This window comes from Chiloscyllium plagiosum, chromosome 10, assembly GCF_004010195.1.
Source record: "Chiloscyllium plagiosum isolate BGI_BamShark_2017 chromosome 10, ASM401019v2, whole genome shotgun sequence".
Taxonomy (NCBI): Eukaryota; Metazoa; Chordata; class Chondrichthyes; order Orectolobiformes; family Hemiscylliidae; genus Chiloscyllium; species Chiloscyllium plagiosum.
Genome location: NC_057719.1, coordinates 15,771,094 through 15,792,980, shown reverse-complemented (window position 1 = coordinate 15,792,980; position 21,887 = coordinate 15,771,094). Strand labels below are relative to the sequence as shown.

Genomic DNA, 21,887 nt, shown 5'->3' with positions numbered 1-21,887 from the left:
CTCACCTGTGACTATCGATGATACAAATATCTCAGCAAGAGTCCCAGCAATCACTTCCCTAGCTTCCCATAGAGTTCTAGGGTACACCTGATCAGGTCCTGGGGATTTATCTACCTTTACCCATTTCAAGACATCCAGCACTTCCTCTTCTGTAATATGGACATTTTGCAAGGTGTCACCATCTATTTCCCTACAATCTATATCTTCCATATCCTTTTCCACAGTAAATACTGATGCAAAATACTCATTTCGTATCTCCCCCTTTTCTGCGGCTTCATACAAAGGCTGCCTTGTTGACCTTTGAGGGGCCCTATTCTCTCCTTAGTTACCCTTTTGTCCTTAATGTATTTGTAAAAGCCCTTTGGCTTCTCCTTAATTCTATTTGCCAAAGCTATCTCATGTCCCCTTTTTGCCCTCCTGATTGCCCTCTTAAGTATACTCCTACTGCCTTTATACTCTAAGGATTCACTCGATGTATCCTGTCCATACCTTACATATGCTTCCTTCTTTTCCTGAACCAAATCCTCAATTTCTTTTGTCATCCAGCCTTTCCTTTCACCCTAACAGGAATATACTTTCTCTGGATTCTCGTTATCTCATTTCTGAAGACTTCCCATTTTCTCGCCATCATTTTAACTGCGAACATCTGCTAACGTCAAAATTGGCCTTTCTCCAATTTAGAACTTCAACTTTTAGATCTGGTCTATCCTTTTCCATCACTACGTGCCATCAACTGTGCACATGTGCCAACAATTGTGACAGTACCTGGTCATTTCCTTCAACTGCATACAACTGAAGTGACAAATGCTCCAAACAGGTTCCGAATTCCCATGCTTGCTGACTGTTTCTACCCTGACTGGTTCTGCAATGCTCAATTATGGTATTGTTTTGCAATCCTATCAAAATACAATTTAGCTTTCTACTTGATTACTAACGTTTAACGGTTCCTACTTCCAGCTTCAACAGTTTTTTTTGTTCTTATAAGAGTAGTCCAGCATGATATTAGTATTCATACCAGACTACTTTCTACGCCTTCAGTAGGTATGTTTTGCGAGTCAAAGATTGCTTAACGTATATCTGCGCTGGATATGCTTAATTTCCTTATGATTCTTTTCACCGTTGCCTCGGTAATGCTGTTGATTCGGGATAATGGGAGATGATGTGTGGTGCTGAATTTCCAGCCCTTTATGAAGCAGCTGAATTCTTCACTCATAAACTGAGGGCCATTGCTACTTGTCACATTCAGGAATACTGGAACAGCCAAAGTATGCTTTCAGATATACTACAATCTCACCATTGGTCATTCAAAATCCATTGAGCTACTTTTCCAGCTTCAATCAAGATCTGTTTGTGTCATCAACTCTCTAGCTGCTTATCCTGGTACACATTGCAAGCACTGCACCTGGTCGTTGATGTTTTAGTTCATATTTGGCCATTACAGCACATCCTTTGCCTTCCTCAGACTTGACTCAATTTCTTGTTGGTTGCTTGGATGAACATTAACATCACTCCTCTCAAATCCTGTGTGTTAGAAAGGTGGCATCAGATGCTGAAGACCATGTTAAGAGCGTACTGTCAGGATTACCCAAATGATTGAGGGAAAGGTATTCCATTTGTACTGTTCGCCATTAGAGATGACCCAACTAATCTACTCACTTTACTCTCTGAGTAAATATTCGGACATGAAGTGGGAGGGCCTTTGAAATTAATGAAAGAAAAATTGATAGGAATGAAGTCAGAGATCTCACACTTGGATTATCTATCTGAGGTGAGGGAGAGATTAAAATCAGGTAAGTGAGTTTGATGTGCTCAAAATACATTAAATAATGAGATATCCTTGAGGAGTGGCATAGGTTATGAACTATCTGTCTCAGGAGCAAAGAACCGAGTTGAAAGGTTTGTTGGAGCAGTATGAGGACATACTTGGTCAGGGCCCATAGTGTTCAAGGTGAGCTACTGGCATGGATTGAGGATTGCCTGTCTGACAGAAGGCAGAGAGTTGGAATAAAAGGTTATTTTTCAGAATGACAGCCGATGACAAGTGGTGTCCCACAGGGTTCGGTGTTCACATTATATATTAATGATCTGGATGAAGGGACTGGGGGCATTCTGGTGAAGTTTGCCAATGATACAAAGTTAGATAGACAGGCAGGTAGTACTGAAAAGATGGGGAAGCTGCAGAAATATTTAGACAGTTTAGGAGAGTGGTCCAGGAAATGGCTGATGAAATTCAACGTGAGCAAATGTGAGATCTTGCACTTTGGAAAAAGAATACAGGCATGGACTATTTTCTAAGAGGTGAGAAAATTCATAATGCCAAAGTACAAAGGGACCTGGGAGTGCTAATCTAGGATTCTCTAGGATTAACTTGCAGGTTGAGTCCATAATTAAGAAAGCGAATGTAATATCGCCATTTATCTCAAGAAGATTGGATTATGAAAGCAGCGATATTTCTGAGACTTTATAAAGCTTTAGTTAGGCCCGATTTAGACTACTGCATCCAATTGCGGGCCCCACACCTCAGGAAGGACATACTGGCACTGAAGCGTGTCCAGCAGAGATTCACACAGATGATCCCTGGAATGGTAGGCCTAACATATGGTGAACAGCTGAGGATCCCGGGATTGTATTCATTACCACCAGCAGTTCCCCCATATTTGTGATAATGGCCAAATAAACCCTGGACTTGCTTACATGTTGGCTATGCCAGTCCATACATGGGCACAATGTTTTCAGTCATTGTGGACACCTATTCAAAGTGGCCGGACATGCATAAAGTTCATTCAATAAATATGGAGATGACAGTTGAAAGCTGCAAACAAATTTTGCAACACAGACTCCTGGAAGTGTTGGTCACAATCAATGGGCCATCATTTATCAGAAAGGAATTTGAGTATTTCCTAAAATTGAATGACATTCAGCATCATCCAATGGTCGGGTGGAAAGAACAGTCCAAATTTTAAAGGTAGGTTTAAGTAAAGAGCCTACAGCTTTACTCAAACTGTCCAGGTTCCTATTTGATTGTAGGGCCACCCCTTATGCAACAGCAACACCTCAGCAGCATTGCCAATCAGGAGAAGACACCACACCAAGTTAAACATAATTTTCCTGAACCTGGGGTCAAGGGTGAAACGGCATCAAGAATGCTAATGCTGGACACAAACCTCCTCTAAACGAAAGAGGCAGTTTACTTCAGGGGACAAAGTTTAGTGTTGAAACCAGAGGAATTGCCTTGCATGGGGAAGAGGCATGTCGACTCAAGATCAGGTCCTGTGATGTGCAAGGTTTGGGTAGGAGAGGCAATTCTGAACAAACATGTGGACCCCATGAAAGCTGAAACCTTGCAAATGGAGCAGAAGCAAAACATCCTGGCCTGTCAGCACATGCATGGGTTCTCCCCCTACACCAAGCATTGAAGAAACCTCTGAGGATGTGACGGATATGGCAGATATCATAGCCTGGTCAGCATTATTGCCTGATGAATTTTAGCTGAGATCCTCCGGGCGCAAGAAGTGGGCTACAGTCTGGTATATTCTCCCAGTATCCCAAGCAGAATCAGATGATGTTGTGGTTCTGTTCGCCGAGCTGGGAATTTGTGTTGCAGACTTTTTGTCCCCTGTCTAGGTGACATCCTCAGTGCTTGGGAACCTCCTGTGAAGCGCTTCTGTGATGTTTGAAGAGTCAGATGAATCTGACCTGGTGCAAAGGGGCTCCAGACGAAGCTATAGGAAAAAGAATGGAATTACATCCCAGGAGTTAGTTGGTGGGGGGATGTAGTGATTGGAATGAGGTCTGCCATGAAGACATCATAGAATAAGAGCTCCCTGATTGGATTGTTAACCAGGTTCAATCAGGGAGTCCTAGCTGACATATATAAACAGGACTTCTCACTGGCCGCTCGGGTGTTTCCTTTCTTCCTGGTGATGAAAATTCAATAAAGATTCGTACGCCTTGTGTGTCTCACTCCTGCACACACACAACATGGGTGCTGGGGAAAAAATAAGCACTACCGCAGTTAGGTGGTAATATGGGGGTAAAGGAAAAAAAAGAAAAAAAGAGAATAAACTGGAGTGTCAGAGGTTCTGCTTACTCTGAAATAAAAAAAATAAACAGGACTTCACTGCTTGTCACTGGCCACTCGGGTGTTTCCTTCTTCCTGGTGGTGGAAATTTGAATAAAGATTCGTGCACCTTGTGTCTTTCACTGTGTCTCACACCTGCACACAGACAACATGGGTGCTGGGGAAAAAATATAAGCACTACCACAGTTAGGCGGTAGTGTGGGGGTTAAAAAATAAAAAACAGGACTCGGGCTGTCCTAGAGGTGGTCGAAAGGTATGTCAGGGCAGACCGAGAACTGGAAGGGGCATGGGGTGGACCGAGAGCTGGAAGGCGTGTAGGGGCGGGCTGCCTTAGAGTGGCCGGAAGGTGGGAGGGACGGGTGCTTGCTGGGTCTATATTGTATGCACCATTTATGTAACTGGATTGTCTCGTGTACAAATGTCACTGTCACTGTCTTTTATATGAATCTGGGATTTGTGGTTTGTCCTCAATTACCTGCTACTCTCCCTTGTAAAATTGCTGTTGTATACAGCTGTAAATGTTAACTGTTTTTTGTAAATTGTTTTGTAATTTGTTTAATAAAATATTATAAACAGATATATAAAAAAAAGGACTTCACTGCTTGTCACTGGCCACTCAGGTGTTTCCTTCTTCCTGGTGGTGGAAATTTGAATAAAGATTTGTGCACCTTATGTCTTTCACTGTGTCTCACACCTGCACACACACAACATGGGTGCTGGTGGAAAAATATAAGCACTACCGCGGTTAGGCGGTAATGTGGGGGTTTAAATAAAAACAGGACTCAGGCTGTCCTACAGGTGGTCGAAAGGTGTGTCAGGGCAGACTGAGAACTGGAAGGGGCATGGGGTGGACCAAGAGCTGGAAGGTGTGTAGGGGCAGGTTGCCTTAGTGGTCGGAAGGTGGGAGGGACGGGGGCCTGCTGGGTCTGTATTGTCTGCACTTTTGTATGTAACAGTATTGTCTAATGTACAAATGTCATTGCTGCAGTCTTTTATATGTAGAACTGGGGATTGGAGGTTTGTCCTCATCTCCCTGTAAACTGGTTGAACAGTAGGGTTTGGGGCCTAGCTTTGCTGCTCCTCTCCCTTGTAAAATTGCTGTTGTATACAACTGTAAATGTTAACTGTTTTTTGTAATCTGTTTTGTAATTTGTTTAATAAAATAAAAAAAAACAGGACTCGGGCTGTCCTAGAGGGGTCGAAAGGTGTGTCAGCGCGGACCGAGAACTGGAAGGGCATGGGGTGGACCGAGAGCCAGAGCTTAGGGACAGGCTGCCTTAGAGTGGTCAGAAAGTGGGAGGGACGGGGGCTTGCTGGATCTTTATTGTATGCACTTTTTTATGTAACTGGATTGCCTTTTATGTACAAATGTCATTGTTGCTGTCTCGTCATACGTGAAACTGGGATTTGAGGTTTGTCCTTATCTCTCTGTAAACTGGTTGAACGGTAGGGTTTGGGGCCTGGCTTTACTCCTCCTCTCCCTTGTAAAATTGCTGTTGTATACAGCTGTAAATGTTAACTGTTTTTTGTAAACTGTTTTGTAATTGTTTAATTAAAAAAAAGGAGATTCAAAAAAAATAAACAAACAGGACTCGGGCTGTCCTAGAGGTGGTCGAAAGGTATGTCAGGGCGGACCAAGAACTGGAAGGGGCATGGGGTGGACCGAGAGCCGGAAGGTGTGTAGGGGTGGGCTGCCTTAGAGTGGTCGGAAGGTGGGAGGGACGGGGGCTTGCTGGGTCTGTATTGAATGCACTGTTTTTATATAACTGGATTGGCTTTTTATGTACAAATGTCATTGTTGATTACTTTTCATATTTGAAACTGAGATTTGAGGTTTGTCCTCATTTCCTGTAAACTGGTTGAACGGTAGGGTTTAGGCCCAGCTTTGCTGCTCCTCTCCCTTGTAAAATTGCTATTGCATACAGCTGTAACTGTTAACTGTTTTTTGTAAACAGTGTTTTGTAATTGCTTAATAAAATTTTAAAAAACAAACAGGACTCGGGCTGTCCTACAGGTGGTCGAACAGTGTGTCAGGGCGGACCAAGAACTGGAAAGTGCGTAGGGGCGGGAAGGTGGGAGGGACGGGGGCTTGCTGGGTCTGTATTGTATGCATTTTTTATGTAACTGGATTGTCTTTTATGTACAAATGTCATGGTTGCTGTCTTGCATTGTTTGAAATTGGATTTGAGGTTTGTCCTCATTTCCCTGTAAACTGGTTGAATGGTAGGGTTTGGAGCCTGGCTTTGCTGCTCCTTTTCCTTGTAAAATTGCTGTTTCTTTGTATATAGCTGTAAATGTTAACTGTTTTTTGTAAACTGTTTTACAATTGTTTAATAAAATAAAAAAAAAGGACTGTCACACCTGCACACACACACAACACGGGTGCTGGGGAAAAAATAAGCAGTTAGGTGGTAGGGTGGGGGTAAAGGAAAAAAAGAAAAAAAGAATAGAAGTGTCAGAGAAAAAAATGTAAAAAAAAGAAACAGGACTGTTTGGGCAGCATGGTGGCTCAGTGGTTAGCACTGCTGCCTCACAGCACCAGGAACCCTGGTTTATTTCCCACCTCAGGGGACTGCTGTGTGGAGTGTGCACATTCTCCCTGAGTCTGCGTGGGTTTCCTCCAGGTGCTCCAGTTTCTTCTCACATTCCAAAGATGTGCTGGTCAGGTAAATTGGCTATGCTAAATTGCCCATAGTGTTAGGTGCATTAGTCAGTGGTAAATACAGGGCAGGAGAATGGGTCTGGGTGGGTTACTCTTCGGAGGGTCAGTGTGGACTTGTTGGGCCAAAGGGCCTGTTTCCAGGCTGTAGGCAATCTAATCTAATCACTAACGTGAGCTATGAGTAACATTGGTTGGAGTGTGAGATGACACAAAAGCACAAAACAGGATTGTCAGGGGTTCTGTTTATTCTAGGAGCACGCTCTCAGCTAGCTGTATCAGCATAATGTACAAAACGTGTAAATAAAAGTTGACTTAGTGACTAGATACTGGTCTTCATGGAGTTATTTCAATAAGAACATAAGATTTGGAGGAGTAGGCAAGTCAGCCCCTTAATTCTCCACCATTTAACATGATGATGTGTGATCTCATCTCATCCTCAACTCCACTTTTCTGTGTGCTCCCCATGATTCAGGAAACAAAAGGAACCCCTCCAATGAATTCGGAGCACTGGTACCATTGAACTGCCTCCCCAGTAGTTTTTTTTCTGCCATCCATTTCTGCAATTTTTTTTGTCTGTATGTATAGAGGGCTTTTTAAAAGATTAGATCTTTAACTTTGTTGACAACTTATAATTGTTTACTTGAGGTTAACATCTATTTATTTGTAATGAATAAATAGGTCTCATTAAATACAGAAAACTAGTCCACGTTTTCTGTTAAACTGACAGATTAAATTTGAATTTTGTGTAGTTTGATAAAATTTTTAACTTGTCACTATCCTGAATATAACAGAGCTTGATTTTCTAGGGTGCTATTCCAGTGAGGTGTACTTAAAACAGGGCAACATGAAATAGTATTCAGCCTACATCACAGTGAACAGCTGCAAGTTGGTTGCACTTAGCCATCAAAATGCTAATTTCCAATGGTTATCAAATTTAACCCCCAGGGTGCACTGAACTTCTTTAGAAAATTCTTGTAATTCTGTATTTATTACACTCCTTTCAAGTAAAGTTAATCATATCACAATGTACTCTACCAAGTTTCTTCAATACATTGTATTCTATTTACTTTCAAACTCATGCTGGTAAAATGAAAACCTCAAAAAATACCAGTTAATTAGGTGGACTTTAAACAAGATGATGTTAATCACATTTGTTCCAACGTATTGGCAAGTCTTGACCCATGTTAATTAGCAGTTACTATCAATTCTGATGAATTGGCCAAAGCCGAAGACATTTTCTCTGCTTTCTCCACACAGATGCTGCCAGATTGTTGAATTTCTTGAGTAATTACTGTTTTTGCCCCAATTCCCTTATCATTCAATAGTACTATGTCGATCCCAACACTATAAAGTATCTTGCAACATACATTAAGAATTTATATAAACTAGTTGTTTTTAAATGAGTACATTATTTGATTTAGCCTTTCATTTTTGTTCATTTTAGCACCTCACAATGAACTTCAAACATTATAGCTTGTGATATCAATCAGCAGTGAGAACAGCTGTACAAGTCCTCAGTTTGCACTGCACCCACCAACAAACGCACAGGTTTTCCTACAGCAACATCTTGCTGTGACCCAGCAGCCAATGCTTTTTCTGCTTACACAAATGGTGCCACCATTCACTCTCCAAAACTCTGTGCCACTATTCCAATGCACTTTTCCACCACCTCCACATTTCACCTATCAGAAGGTGGCCTATTCCCGTTCCAACCGAAGGCCTGCCTCTAGCTTTCCTTATAGTATGAATATGCGAAACAGGTATAAAGTTCTGTCAGGAATATCCATCTAAAAGGTAGATTTCGAAAGTTGAAGCCTGTAATTTCAGTCTCTGGGTTCCACATCACCAACAGTGAAATACACGTGTGGAAAATCAGCCTTTAATGTTGTGGCGTCAGAAAATTTTAAATGTCTGTACATATTTATGAAATGCATTTTTTGCGCCAGTACTTCATTTACACAAGATCACAAGTGAGTAAACATGACTGTTTCTGCTCACTGAGAAATGAACATCATGCAAATAGTGACGATACTGTCACATTTTGGGGCAACAAGCAAGAGCTGATTTTAAATTTTCAATTAGCCGGCTTCATACATCACACGGCAATGGGGTGCTACGCGGGGGACACAATATTCGTGCTATGGAACAGGACGGACCGTTGTGGTGAAATATCAGAGGAGCTGTTTAAAAAGAAAACTTATGGGCGAATCAAAAAAGATAGCAATAAAAAAAATGCAAGCAGACCTAACATTTAAAGCAGTAGGAGAACAGTTTGCAGCAGCTGGGCTGGTGTTCGAGTTGCAAAGGGCGTGACACTATCTTTTAGCCTTATTATTGGCCGGCGGTCGAAGAGAATTTAACAATCGGTTTTAATGGTCACTTCTCTCATATATATCCTTGATTTCCCCCACTGGAGAGATTCGAGCATTTTTTTTCTCCTACCTCTGTCTCTTGGGGACGAGCCTGGCCGTTGGTAAGCCCTGACAACCGTTTAAACTGTAGCGCGAGCGTGGCGCAACTGACGCCGTTTCCACCCTTCTCCGCTCTCGAGGACCTCAAACAAAAATGGCCGCCCTTCTACTGGTTAACTGTCGTCATCAGCATAGGAACCTCCATCACTTGGAAACAAGTTTCACGATTTAAGACACCTCAGACCGATGACATCCCCCAGTTATTTACTTAAAAATCACACAGCACCAGGTTATAGTCCAACAGGTTTAATTGGAAGCACACTAGCTTTCGGAGCGACGCTCCTTCATCAGGTGATTGTGGAGCTCCACAATCATCTGATGAAGGAGCGTCGCTCCGAAAGCTAGTGTGCTTCCAATTAAATCTGTTGGACTATAAACTGGTGTTGTGTGATTTTTAACTTTGTACACCCTAGTCCAACACCGGCATCTCCGAATCATGACAGTTATTTACGCGGAAGCTGAAGTTGGGGGAGGGATGAGGTGAGTAGATGGATGAAGATGGAGCCGCCAGAGATGGAGATAATAAAGGTGTAGGTACTGAGTACAGCTAACTCGTTGCCTCTCCTAGCTCTTCATCATGACGTATCCAGCTTCTGTTATGACATGCTCTCCATGATCCTTTTCATCTCTCTCTCTGGATTTAGTTTCCACTTATCCCCTCCCCTCCATCAACTTTGGTTTCAGCGTAAATGCCTCATTTTCTTATGTTGAAGAGTCACCAGACTTGAAACGTTAACTCTGCGTGCTTCTTAAAGATGTTGCCAGATTAGCTGTATTTCTCTAACAATTTCTGTTTTTGTTTGAGATCTCCAGCATCTACAGTCTTGGTTTTATTTGACTGGTTTTGAAGCAAGGACATTAGGTCAAATGTATCGAACATTGGTTTGACAATGTCATAGAGATATATGGCATCAAAACAGACCCTTTGATCCAACTTATCCATACCAACCAGGTATTCTAACTTAATCTAGACCCATTTGCCAGCATTTGGCCCATATCCCTCTAAACCCTAGGTAAAAACAAGGGCTGCAGATGCTGGAAACCAGATTCTAGATTAGAGTGGCACTGGGAAAACACAGCAGTTCAGGCAGCATCTGAGGAGCAGGAAAATCGACGTTTTGGCCAAAAGCCCTTCCTATTCATCGAGATGTATTTTAAGTATTGTAATTGTACCAGTCTCCACCACTTCCTCTGGCACCTCATTCCATCTGTGTAAAATATTTGCCCCTTAGGTCAATTTTAAGTCTTTCCTCTCTTACCTTACATCTGTGCCCTCTAGTTTTGGACCACCCTACCCTGGAAAAAGACCTTGGCTGTTCACCCTATCCATGCCCCTCGTGATTTTATAAACTTCCAATAAGGTCACCCCTCAGCTTCTGATGCTCCAGGGAAAATATCCACAGCTTATTCAGCCTCTTCCTTAGCTTAAACCAACCCTGGCAACATCTCTGTAAATCTTTTCTGAACCTTTTCAAGTTTCACTACATCTTTCCTAAAGCTGGGAGTCGAGAACTGAAAGCAGTGTTCCCAAAGTGGCCGAACCAAATTCCTGTACAACTGCAACATGACATCCCAACTCCTATACTCTATGCACTAACCAATAAAGGCAAGCATACAAAACACCTTCTTCACTATCCTGTTTGCTTGTGACTCCACTTTCAATGAACTATGAACCTGTACTCCAACGTCTCTTTGTTCAGCAACACTCCCAGGACCTTACCCATTAAGTGTATATGTCCTGCCTGATTTGCCTTACCAAAATTTGCACCTCACTCTTATCTAAATTAAATTCCATCTGTCACTTCTTGGCCCATCGGATCAAGGGTCCTGTTGTACTCTGAGATAATCTTCTTGGCTGTTCACTATACCATCAATTTTGATGTCATCTTACTACTCACCACACTTCCTGTGTTCATATCCAAATGATTTATATAAATGACAAAAAGCAGTGGACTCAACACAACCTCAATTTCTCAATTTCTCAAACCATCCAGCACTCTCTACACCTACCAGCCTTACCCTTCACCCTAACAGAATCATACTGTCTCTGTACTCTCATTATCTAATTTTTGAAGACTTCCCATTGTTAGGACATGGTCACAGGTCTCTAGTCTAAAAAACAACCCTCCGTCACCATCCTCTGTCTCCTGCTTTTGGGCCTGTTATGTATCCAAATGGCTAGTCCTCTCTGTATTCCATGTGATCTAACCTTGTTAACCAGTCTGCCCTGGAAAACCTTGTTAAATGCTTCATTGAAGTATGTATAGACCATGTCCACTGCTTTGCCTTCATCAATCCTCTCTGTCACTTCCTCAAAAACTCATTTAAGTTTGTGAGACCCTATTTCCAATGCAAAGGTTGACTATCCTTAATCAATCCTTGCCTTTCCAAGTATTTGTCCCTCAGCATCCCTTCTAACAACATGCCTACCACTGACGTCAGGCTCACTGGTCTATAGTTCCTTGGCTTTTCCTTTCACCTTTCTTAAATAATGGCATCACGTTAGCCAGCCTCCAGTGTTCTGGCACCTCAACTGTGGCAATTGATGATACAAATATATCAGCGAGGAGCACAGCGATCACTTCCCTAGCTTCCCACAAAGTCCTAAGGTACACCTGATGAGGTCCTGGGGATTTATCCACGTTTTTGCATTTTAAGATATCCAGCACCACCTCATCTGTAATATGGACACTTTTCAAGATATCGCTATTTACTCCCCTGATTTTTCTCATTTCCATAGCTTTCTCCACAGTAAACACTGATGCAAAATATGCATTTTTTAAAAAATCTCACCCATCTCCTGTGGTTCCAAACATAGGTGGCTAAACTGATCAATCAGAGGCCATGTTCTCTCCCTAGTGACTCTTTTGTTTTTTATATATTTGTAGAATCCTTTTGGATTCTCCTTAACTCCATTTGCTAAAGCAACTTCCTGTTCCCTTTTTGCCCTCCTGATTTCCCTCTTGAGTATACTCCTACTGCCCTTATAATCTCCTCGGGATTCACTTGATCCCTGCTATCTACGCCTACAATATGCTTCCTTCTTTTTCTTGACCAAAACCTCAATTTCTCAAACCATCCAGCACTCTCTACACCTACCAGCCTTACCCTTCACCCTAACAGAATCATATTGTCTCTGTACTCTCATTATCTAATTTTTGAAGACTTCCCATTGTTAGGACATGGGGTGAATACCCGTGCTAATTTAAACCAGCAACACAGAAAAGATTTACCCCATGAAAATTCAAGAGGGAAGAACTATCCCAAAAGTCACTATTTAAAGTAAAAATTAACAACATTTTTTTTAAGTCTAACAGAGAATATTAACTAACAATTATTTACAACTCATTTATCTATTTATTACCTTCACCTCTACAATACTGGTCCGATAAGACCCCCGATTAAGATTTACCGAAAAATTCAAATTTCAAAACCAGCCAGCTGTTGAATCTTCTCTGTGTATCTTCCTCTGTAGATTTGCTCTCCAGGTCAGCATCGATGCTTCTTTCTGTGCAAACTCTTTCTCTAGACAGGTACTTCTCAGAGAGTTCTTACTAGCAGCCCACATCTGTTGATCTTTTGGCAGTTCTCTTTCATCTTCAACTTTTAGAACCTGTGATGTCATTCAGTCCTTGCCATAGTCGCCGGGTGTCTGTCTGGGTCTCTAATTTGGATCAGTATTGGTCCTTGGCTGTCTTAATGGCTCTGCAAAGGTCATACTTGGATTCCTTATATTTGAGTGGGTGTCCTGATCTGAAGGCCTCACACCTGGTTTTTAGCAAGTTCTGTAAGTCCTGAATAATCCAGGGTTTCCTGTTGGGGAACACCCGGATTGACTTCCTCAGTATGGAGTCCTCCACACATTTGCTGATAAAGTCTGTGACAGTGGTGGCGTACTCTTCCAAGGTACCTACGGACTGTTTGAACATGTCCCAATCAGCCGATTCCAGACAGCACCAATCCTCTGCCTCCTCTGACCAGCACTGGACCTGTATCCTTGAAGGGTTCTCCTGCTTGAGCTTTTGCCTGTAATCCGGGAGAAGAAACACGGCATTGTGGTCAGAGTTCCCAAAATGGGGGCGGGGGATGGAGCGGTAGGCATCTTTCACAGTGGTGTAGCAGTGGTCTAAAATGTTTGGGCCCCTGGTGGGGCAGGTAATGTTCTGGTGGTACTTGGGCAACAACTTCCTTAGATTGGCTTGGTTGAAATCGCCAGTTACAACAAACAGGGCGTCTAGGTGTTCCATCTCCAGGGTGTTAGTGGTGGAGTACAGCACATCCAGAGCTTCCTCAATCTTTAGGAAGCCCTTTCCGGAAGAAGGGCTTATGCCCGAAACGTCAATTCTCCTGTTCCTTGGATGCTGCCTGACCTGCGCGCTTTTCCAGCAACACATTTTCAGCTCTGATCTCCAGCATCTGCAGCCCTCACTTTCTCTCTTCCTCAATCTTTGTTTGTGACAGTATGTACACAGCAGTTAGTGTAGCAGTGGTAAATTCCCGTGGTAGATAGAAGGGGCATTTGACAGTGAGGAATTTAAAGTTTTGGGGAGCAATAGCTGCCCAGGGTTGCAATGTCCCTGCAGCACAAGTTGTCGATTAAAAAGCAAATCCATACATCCTTTGTCTTACCTGACGACGCTGTACGGTCCATCTGATGGATAGAAAAACCTTCAGTCTAAAGTGCGCAGTCGGGAATGTATGAGTTGAGCCAGGTTTCTGTGAAGCAGAGTGGGCAGCAGTCCCACAGTTCACATTGGAAGCTGAGTTGTGATCTGAGTTCGTCCATCTTATTCTCCAGAGAGTGTACATTTGCTAGTAGTAAGCTAGGAAGAGGGGTCTTGAAACTGCGTAGTCTCAGTCTCACTAGCAGGCCGGCATGCTTACCCTGCTTCCCACAGGTTTCTTACATTTGAGTGATCCGGTGGTCTGTTGGAGTGGATTGTGACTGCTTCCAGTTAAGTGATCCTTCCTAGGACCCTGTGGAGCAGGTAGGTTGCAGTTTGGTGTATGTTTGCAGAGTCTGCTTAGGACCCAGTGTAGCAGGTAATTTACTGTATTTTTTTTACCAGAGAGAGTTGCTTAGGACCCAGTGGAGAAGGAAAGTTTCTGCTTGTGTTCCGATTACACTTACAGATAACTGAGATCTTACAAATTTGCTTCTTAATTTTGCACTGATTATTTGGGAGGTCTATAGCGCAATCCCAATAAGGTGATCATCTCTTCCTTAATTTTTAGTTCCACCCAAATAATGTCCCTGGACGTATGTCAGGAATACAGCTTTAATGGTATCCCAATCAAAACACCACTCCCCCTCTTCTGCCTCCATTTTGTCCTCCCTATAGCAACGAAACCCTAAAACATTTAGCTGCCAGTCCTGTCCATGTCTGAGCCATGTCTCTGTAATAACTATAATATCCCATGTTCCCAACCATGCTGTTGAGTTCATCTAGGAGAAAGTGAGGACTGCAGATGCTGGAGATCAGAGCTGAAAATGTGTTGCTGGAAAAGCGCAGCAGGTCAGGCAGCATCCAAGGAGCAGGAGAATCGACGTTTCGGGCATGAGCCCTTTTTCATTCCTGAAGAAGGGGTCATGCCTCACGTCGATTCTCCTGCTCCTTGGATGCTGCCTGACCTGCTGCGCTTTTCCAGCTACACATTTTCAGCTCAGTGTTGAGTTCATCTACCTTACCTGTCATGTCTCTTGCACTGAAATAAATCTTTAATTTATCAGTAGTAACTCATTGTTTACTTTGCTTCTGCCTACGTTCACTGTTTGACTTATTCTTTTTCCCAACTGCATCAGCCTCACACTGATCTCATTCCTCACTATCTATCTGGGTCTCACACCCCAACTTCCCCATCCATTTACTCCATTCCTATTCTCATATCATTATCAATATCATTGGCACTTGATATTACTACCCTTGAGAACCTACTTTTTAACCTCCTGTCTAATTTCCTATATTCTCTCCTCAGAACCTTATCCCTTTCTCTTCTTATGTCATTGGTTCCAATGTGTACAACAACTCCTGCTGATCCCTCTCCTCTTTGAGAACATTCTGCACCTTCTTCAAGATATCTGTTGACGCTGGTACCAGGGAGGCAACTCACCATTCTGATGTCTTGTTGTCAGCTACAGAAACGTCTGTCTGTGCCTTTGACTAGAGAGTCTGTTATCACAATCGATCATTTGGAAATTGACATATCCCTTCATTACATTAGAGCCAGTCTCAGTACCAGAAACTTGTCTGTCAGTGCTACATTCCACTGAGAGTCCATCACCCTTATATTTTCCAAAACAACATACTTGTTTGAGATGCACTACCTGCCTACCTCTCCCAACTTTCCTAACCCATCTACCTGACTGAAACTGTGGTTTTTCTACCTTCCTGAAAATGCCATTTATCACACTCTCTGGCCCCTGTAACTTCCTAATTGCCTCTAACTGCCATTCCAAATTATCCATGGATCCAATAGAATTCACAACCAAACACACTTCTTGCATTATAATCATCAGTAACATTGAAATTCTCCCTAATCTCCCACATCTGACAGGAAGAGCACATCACCCTACTAAAGACCATCTTTGCACAATAACAATCTACAGGCCTAGAATATACCACAGTCTTACTGCTCTAAAAATACTGCTGTAGATAACTTAGTACCTATGTTTTTTGATTTTAAGAAACCTTAATTAGATTAGATTACTTACAGTGTGGAAACAGGCCCTTCAGCCCAACAAGTCCACACTGCCCCGCCGAAGCGCAACCCACCCATACCCCTACATCTACCCCTTACCTAACACTATGGGCAATTTAGCATGGCCATTCACCTGGCCTGCACATCTTTGGACTGTGGGAGGAAACTGGAGCACCCGGAGGAAACCCATGCAGACACGGGGAGAATGTGCAAACTCCACACAGTCAGTCGCCTGAGGCGGGAATTGAACCCGGGTCTCTGGCGCTGTGAGGCAACAGTGCTAACCACAGTGCCACTTGCCGCCCACAAATCAAGAGACAGATCTCAATAAACATTTAAACAAAACTATTTTAGATTTACGAAGAAAAACATAAGGTTGCCTTTAAAAGAAACACATAGCTGCTTCCTTGCTGTGAGCAGTTCCCTATACTGAAGTTACTCTGAGATCAGCTGTGCATTTCACTGCTTATTTTTCTTAGATGAACTCGAATGTCCAGAGATACTTGAAGTTAAACAGCAGAAGCAGTCAGCTGTAAAAGTTCACTACCTGGTCAGTCAGCTGTGCAGATCACCTTCCACGTGGTACCTGCTCACTCAATTCCTCCCATTTTAAAACAGCCTTTGTTTTGATCTTTCCCAAGATTCCAAAACAATGAACAGCTTATAAAATAGTACTTACTGCTTCAAGAATTCGAAGAAATCCGTGCCAACACTGAAGAAAATCCTCAATAAAGGAGCAGCTCTTAAAGCCACAACGTTTTCCCGACCTCCATCTTGGATTACCAGTTCATCTTTAACTGGAGTATCCCTCCAGTTTTGGGTGCCACACTTTCAGAAGGATTAGAAATAGAATTAGGTTTTACTGTCACATGTATTCAAATATTGGGATACATGGGTACTGTGAAAAGTGTACAGTCGCCATTTCTAGCGTCATCTTAAGTACAAAAGTACCTAGTTACAAAATCTTCAGTGTAAATTAGAAAAGTAAATAAATAAAGTTAAAATTTCAACATTACAGTCCTTCTAAAGCAGCGAAAGAGTGGGGAGAAAAAAGCAGACAGAACAGATGGCTTCACAATGAGGCTTGGAATTCTTGAGTCCACGTTGGACTTCACCTCGAGGCTGAGAGTCCACATGGGGCTTCACCTCGAGGCCAGAAGTCCATGCTGCACTTCACCTCAAAGCAAGGAGTCCATGTTGAGCTTCACGTCGAGGCTGGGCATCCGTGCTAGGCTTCACGTCGAGGCTGGGTGTCTGCACTGGGCTTAACATCGAGGCTGAAAGTCCATGCTGGGCTTCACCCTGAGGCTGGGAGTCCATGCTGGGCTTCACGTCGAGGCTGGGAGTCTGTGCTGGGCTTCACCCTGAGGCTGGGAGTCCACACTGGGCTTCACCTTTAGGCTGGGAGTCCGCGCTGGGCTTCACGTCGAGGCTGGGAGTCCGCGCTTGGCTTCACCCTGAGGCTGAGAGTCCGCGCTGGGCTTCACGCCAAGGCTGGGCATCCACAGGGAACTTCACTTTGAGGATGAGAGCACCCTGGGCTTCACCTCAAGGCAAGGAGTCCATGCTGGGCTTCACATCGAGGATGAGAGCAGCCTGAGCTTCACGTCAAGGCAAGGAGCCCGCGCTGGGCTTCATGTCAAGGCTGAGAGTCCTCAAATCCATTCTGGGCTTTACCTCAAGGCCGAGTGCAATTAAGTCCGCACTTGGCTTCACCTCGAGGCAGGGAATCCGCTCTGAGTTTCACCTCGAGGCAGAGAATCTGCGCCGGGCTTCACCTCAAGACTGAGATTCCAAGCTGAGATTCCCCTCGAAGCAGAGAATCCACTTTGAGTTTCACCTTAAGGTCGGGAATCCATACTGAGAGTCACCTCAAGGCCAGGAGTCCAGGCTGGGCTTCATCCCCAGGCAGGGAATCTGTGTTGAGTTTCGCCTTGAGGCCAGAAATCTGCCCTGATTCACTTCGAGGCCAGGACTCTGTGCCAAGATTCACCTCAAGCAGGGAATCCACGCTGCGATTCACCTCAAGGCCAGGAATCCGCAACGAGATTCACCTCGAGGCAGGGAATCCATGTCGAGTTTCACCTCGAGGCAGGAAATCCACGCTGCGATTTGCCTCAAGGCCGGAAATCCACGCCAAGATTCACCTCTAGGCCAGGAATCCGCGCTGGGTTTCACCTCGAGGCAGGGAATCCGCGCTGGGTTTCACCTCTAGGTGTCCTTGAGACCGTGCTGACCTTTTCCTTGAGGGTGGAAGTCTGAGCTGAGCTTCACCTCAAGTCCAGGAATCCATGCTCGGGTTAACCTCTAATCCATGTTGGGCTGCCCCTTGAAGCCAAGGGTCTGCACTGGGCTGCACCTTGAAGCCGGGTATCTGCGCTGTGCTGCACCTTGAGGCTGGGGTCTGCACTAGGCCTCACTTTGGTGCCAGAGTCTGCGCTGGGCTTCACCTCAAGTACACGCTGGCTCAACTTGTTTCCTTGTTTCTGATGTCATCTGAGGACAGGAAGTAAGTAGAAAGGAAATAAATACATGAAATGAGAAAAAAAGAAGAAATGGATGGAGTGGAGGAGCTCCAGTTCAGGAACCCTACTCCACCACCATCTTGATTTGATATGAGAGTGCCAAAGACATTGAAGCAACTACTTCCAGGCTTGAGGATATAGGATATAGCAGGGTGATCAACAGTCCTGGATTTTCTTGGACCATCCCATAATGTAGCTTTTCATCTCACATGGTCAGATCTTCTTGCGATGGATTTTGTATTGGATTTGTGCAGTCACTGTTTTCACCCCCAGGCAAGGAATCTGTTTCTGGATCAGTTCACCCCCAGGCAAGGAATCTGTTTCTGGATCAGTAGTGCTGGAAGAGCACAGCAATTCAGGCAGCATCCGAGGACAGGCAAAATCGACGTTTCGGGCAAAAGCCCTTCATCAGGAATAAAGGCATAGAGCCTGAAGCGTGGAGAGATAAGCTAGAGGAGGAATCTGTGTTGAGTTTCGCCTTGAGGCCAGAAATCCACCCTGAGATTTACTTCAAGGCCAGGAATCTGTGCCAAGATTCACCTCAAGCAGGGAATCCATGCTGTGATTCACCTTGAGGCTGGGAATCCACGCCAAGATTCACCTCAAGGCCAGGAATCCACGACGATTCACCACAAGACCAGAACCATTACCTTGAGGGTGGGAGTCTGAACTGAGTGTTAGAGGTTTGCAGGAAAAGAGAGACAGGCTTCCTGGGGAAATCCTGGATCCCAATATCCAAATTGGGTCATTGGACAAGTTGAAATTTCCCCTCTCCAACCATTGTTTGCTGTTAAAGGCAATGACTTGTAGGAGCTGTGACTTTCGGGAGCAGTCAATAGGGTACCCAGCACAAACTACCTCATGCTTAGAAAAGCTTATAGCTTCACCAATACTGTTCTCCAGTATCACAGCTCCACCATTTCCTGATTAAAAACCACTCATTCAAGCTCATATTCAAAGATGGCCCTTAAGCTATTCTCCAAGAGCTGATCACCCTTGATTTAGAGTATTTGGCAAAGAAGCAATAGTGACATGGAAAACTTCTTTCCTGCATTGAGTGGTTAGGATCTGCAATTCATCGTCTGAGAAGGTCATGGAGATAGGTTCGATCAAGGTAGTAAAGAGAGAAGTGGATTATTATTTTAAAAAGAATGCTGCAAGGAGAACTTGAGAGAGAATTGCTCCTTCACAGAACCAGCACAAAGACCATAAGCAAAAGGCCTTCATCTCTCCTGTAACCATTGTGCGATTCTGATTGTAATTCCCCGAGTCAAATAGCCAGGAACAGTTGTGTATTTTACATGCGCTGTGTAGGCATAGATTCTCTAACCAATGATGTCAAAGGCCTCAGCCAATCAGTTGGTTTCAGTGCTGATTGCATAAGCATCTTGTGATGAGGCTGCTCCTTTAACAAGATTACATGTCCTTGGTTTTTTGTTCAGGAGGTAGTAAAGACCCAGACTCCAAAATGTCTGGGGTTAATCTATTTGAGAATGCTTTAAAAAAAACACTTGTACAAGTGAAAGGGGAATGGCCAGTTCTCCCAGCTCAGCTTTTTTCTGGTTTGCTTTGGTTTGGTTTTGGCAATCTGGCTGTTCACTGAAAGCAATCAGGTCAGTTTGAGGTTGCTGATCCAAGAAACAGCTATCTGGAATTGGGTGTTCCGTGCTGCCATCTCTCTCTCTCCTGTAAGACCCTGTGCTTGATTTTTCCTTTTGTGCCAAAGGGCATTTATGGGGATTGTTACAAACATTTGGAAGAGCATCATTAAATTGGGATAATCTGTTGGGTTTTCAGATAGGTTAAGATATTCTCTATTCTGTTCTCTTTTATTTATGTTTTATTTGGTAATCTTGTAAAATTCTGTTTTGTTTAAAGCTAAGTGGTTAGGCCAGCTGCATCCCTTCTGGAATATCCAAACTATACCTGCTTAAAACAACTAGCAAAGTTAGGGTCTGGGCTGCTTCCTTGAAATGTTTTGAGGGAGTCTGGCCTGGTCCATAACAACCTTCCAAGTCACCATTCAGCAGAATCCTCATCACCCTCTTGCAAATGCATATCTCCTCTCCACCAAGTGCTCACTACCTCTCTCCAGAATCCAAGCATCCTCCTTCCCAGTGAAGTAGGATAAGGAGACATTTTCAGGATGGCAACTTATAATTCAAGGAGTGTCACTGGGATCAGTGCTGGAACCACAATTATTCATAATATATTTTAATGACTTACATGATGAAAGTGAATGTGCTATCACCAAGTTTGTGGATGACACAAATGGACAAAGAGCAAAGGGATATACATAGATTAAGATTAGATTAGATTACAGTGTGGAAACAGGCCCTTTGGCCCAACAAGTCCGCACCAACCCACCGAAGCGCAACACACCCATACCTCTGCATTTACCCCTTCACCTAACACTACGGGCAGTTTAGCATGGCTAATTCACCTGACCTGCACATCTTTGGATTGTGGGAGGAAACCGGAGCACCAGAGGAAACCCACGCAGACACGGGGAGAATGTATAAACTCCACACAATCAGTCGCCTGAGGCGGCAATTGAACCCAGGTCTCTGGTGCTGTGAGGCAGCAGTGCTAACCACTGTGCCACCATGCCGCCCTAAGTAGGCAAAAATCTAGCAGATGGAAAATAATGTGGGCAAATGTGAGATTGTGTACTTTGGTAGGCAGGATAAATGATCTAAATATTATTTAAACTGAGAAATTTTCAGGAAGTGGTAAAACAGCGGGATCTTCACGTGTGAATCATAAAAAGCTAGTACACAGGTTCACACAAGTGAGAGATTAAGCATGTTGGGTGTATACTTATTGGGGTTTAGGAGAATGAGTGAGACCTTATCGAAGCATACAGAGTTGTAGGGCACTTGACAGGATAGATTTGGAGAGATTGTTGCCCCATGAAAATGTTTAAGACTAGAAGGCATAATCTCATAATAAGAAAGCAGCAATTTAAGGCAGATTTGAGGAGGAATTACTTCTTACAGATGGTGGTCAATCTGTTGGATCCTTTATTGCAGAGGCTTGTAAAGCTTAGGTTGTTAAATGTATTCAAGGCTGAGATAGGCAATTTGCAATTAGTAAAGAAATCAGTGATTATAGGAAAAGGCAGGAAATTTGAATTTGAGGATTAATAGATCAGCCATGATCTCATTGAATGGTGGAGCAGACTTGATGGGCTGAATGGCCTACTTCTACTCTTGTGTTTTAAAGTCTTAAGGGACACAAGATACATTTTATGAGACTATTTCATTTCAAGAAGTGAATTTGACCTCCCTGAAAAATAACAGTTCCATCTTGCTTTCTTTGTAACTTCCCTCAGAAAAGTGCATAAGCTAAAAATGTACCAGTATACATCTTCACACTTCATGGAGGATTCCTGGAGAGGCTTCGTTGGAATCCACCTCCCCGTCCAAAGCAAAGGAAATTCAACCAAT

The 21,887-nt window shown here is 43.5% G+C and overlaps 1 protein-coding gene across 3 annotated transcripts in view; it reads right to left on the bottom strand.

Annotated features, from left to right (window-relative positions):
• LOC122553403 (cation channel sperm-associated protein subunit beta-like) overlaps window positions 1–9,386 on the bottom strand; it is an 82,237-nt gene extending 72,851 nt beyond the window's left edge. For all 3 annotated transcript variants that reach the window (XM_043697128.1, XM_043697129.1, XM_043697130.1), the window contains exon 1: window positions 9,186–9,386. The gene's annotated coding sequence lies outside the window, so the exon portion shown is untranslated. The remainder of the gene's footprint in view (window positions 1–9,185) is intronic.
• Between the last annotated feature and the right edge of the window lie 12,501 nt (window positions 9,387–21,887).